Here is a 2,937-nt window from a genome sequence, read left to right on the forward strand (position 1 = left end):
TAGGCTTGGATGGTCCCATGACTTGTGCCCACATAGCTGTAGGGTTGAGAGGAATCTGTTCCCTGTGATCCTTTGGGAGTAAAAAGACTTGTGCTATTGGAGTTCCCTTTGAAAGAAAAAATGGTGAGTCTATGCAGTATACCTGGACGAGAATCTCTTGTCCTGGCTGCACTGTCAGCACTTCTGGAACAACGAAGATCTCCTTTGGGCTATTAAGAGAGTCACCTATAATTAAAATGTGCGAAGGACCACCTTTTGGCCCATATTTGCCTGTGGGAACACAGTGAACATTCTCATTATTAAAGTCAATGGACAAAGCAGTTACCAGTTGACGGCAGGTTCCCATCTGGGTTGCCCCGTGGGTTGGATCCTCTTCTTGTGGTCCGGAATGTTCTGGGTTGGTGCGGGGTTGGGTCTGGGTGGCCTTTGATTTGTTGTCAGCGCCCGGGGCTCGACCGGGCTGCGCAAGAAGTTTCCCAAATGCTGCTGGTAGCGCTGCTGATTCTGGGGTCTTTGGTAATTGTTACGGTGGTATCGGGGGTGTGATCTCTCTGGGCAGTCCTTTATATAATGTCCAAGATCTCCACAGTGATAACATTTAGCTTGGTCTTTAGAAGCTATTACTGCATATGCCCCAGAAACTCCTTCAGCAATACCCTTAGCAACTGCTCGGGCCACTGTATTTTCAGTGGACATGTGACGTGTACAGCATTCCAGCATTTGCTCTATGGTGGGGTCTGTGTCCATGGGTAGAGACCTCAAAATGGCTTTGCATTTTTCATTTGAGTTACACAAGGCAAGTTTACATAAGAGTTCCTTCTTTGCCTCTGTGCTCTCTATCTGTTTCTTCAGAGCATCTCTAAGTCTGTCCACAAATTTGATAAAACTTTCATCTGTCCCTTGTTTAATAGTAGAAAAATGCATTGTTGGCATTGACTCATCATGCACGAGAAGTAAAGAGGTTTTTGCTGTGAGAGTGATGTCCTGCAGTGCCTCTTTATTCAAGGTTTCCAATTGGTCTGCTGGTTTCTGTAAGTCACTTTCACCAGCTAGTTGGACTACCGTAAAATTCGTCTTATTAGCATCTGCAGAATATGAATCTGATAATGTTTTTAAATGTCTTTTCCAATGCCTGTCCCATAACAAATATTTTGCTGGGGACAGGAGGCAGTGTGAAATATTTTTTACATTGTGGGGAAGTAAGACATGTGCTGAGAACATGGCTCCTAAGAAATTTCTAAAAATATGTGAGCTTCGCCCATGTTCTTTGGCTATATTTCTTAATTGCACTAGTTCCTTGTTCGAGTTAGCTTTCCACGTCTTTATAGCGGACTCGCCACCATTCCATCCTTGCTTATATTCTACTGGGAAAGCATTAATTTTCTGTGCCAGCTCCCAGTCTCCAGCCTTTGTCGCTTCTACTTTAATAAGAGCCCATGGATCCGTGTGGATCGTATCAGAATCAGATTCACTGCAAGAGCTCTGGTCCTCTGAGGAGGACTGAGGGGGGGTTGCTATCTGTGACTTATGCTTTTTTTGTTTAGAAGCGTTTTTCAAAGGTTTCAATGGCTGGGGGGGAGACATGTCATGACCTGGGTAGGGGGAGGTGCCAATGGAGCTGGGATGGCAGCACAGCATGCACAGGACCGGGTGGGGGGGGTAGCACTTTGGGGGGTGTCTGGGATTCCATTGGGGTGGCATTGAGGGTGGGCGGGGGGTTGGGGGCACGCGTGGTGGGGGCAGGGGGGCTGGGCGGGGTGGGGATGCGGGCATGGGGGGAGTGGGGGTGAGCAGGCAGTGGTACCGGTCCGAGGTGCCGCAGTTACGGGGTGGTGTGGTGGGACTGTGCTTGTGTGAGGTGTCCCTGCTGTGGCAGGCAGGGAGCAGGGGGAGGGGGCGGGGATGGACCCGGGCTCGGGAGCGGCAGGGGTGAGGCTCGGGGAGCCGTCGGGAGGGGCCGGGCCGGTCGGAGCCGGGGCGGGGGGAGTGGGGGTGGCGGGCGCGGCGGCGGGAGGGATGGTGGGGGACACCAGCGCGGGGGTGGGGGGGGCCACAGCGGAGGGGGGCAGAGCCGACGCAGGGGTGCAGGGGGCGGCAGAGGCAGGAAAAGGGACCCCCGGGACCGGAGGCAAGGAGGAAGCCGAGCTGGGGGTAGGGGGGATGTGTGGAATTACAGATAAGAGAGGATCCGTGGAGTTGGGCAGCGCAGGTCCCGCAGGGGTGGAGAATGTGGGAGGGGGAACTGTGGTGGGCAGCGTAACCTCTGCTTTAGGAGTAACGGAGGCGAGAGGGACTTTAGGACCGAAGGGGTGGTGTGAGATATGCAAGTGACATTCCTCTGAGTCCTTATCAATCTTGTTAGTATTTGAAGAGGAAGTGTCTGTTACCGACTACAAAATCTTTTCTCTGTTAAATCTTTCAACGGTTTTAGTTATTATATGGAATAAAGGCAAATAGTTAGTTACAGAGAAATCCTGGTTTGTTTGGGAGATATATATTGTGTTCCTGATCATATCCCAAAACGAATTTTCAATGACTGCTTTCTTATCAGTATCAGGGTATTGCGAAATAATCTAAGTTACAAATTTTTTAAGGTTAGTTTTTGAGAGCTTGCCTTTAGAAAAGGAGAAGTTGTTAGCAGATAAGATTTCTAAAATAGTCAAATATATCTCTCTCTCGGTTTTACTTAGTTTTAATGTACTAAAAATTGTACCCATGTTAATGGTTAGCCCTTCCAGCAGAAAAAACATGAAAAAAAAAGGAAAAAAAAACGAAAAAAAAGTTTTGGAGCCCCAAAGTTATGCACGCAATATTAGCTAATACGTACAGTCCCTGGGGTCCAAGATCTGTGGAAGGGGTCTGCTGTGTCAGTTCTTCTCAGAACTTTCTGCCGTTCAGATGTAAGTTTTGAGTGTCGAACTGACCCTCCTGGGGAAA

This window comes from Agelaius phoeniceus, chromosome 7, assembly GCF_051311805.1.
Source record: "Agelaius phoeniceus isolate bAgePho1 chromosome 7, bAgePho1.hap1, whole genome shotgun sequence".
NCBI lineage: Eukaryota > Metazoa > Chordata > Aves > Passeriformes > Icteridae > Agelaius > Agelaius phoeniceus.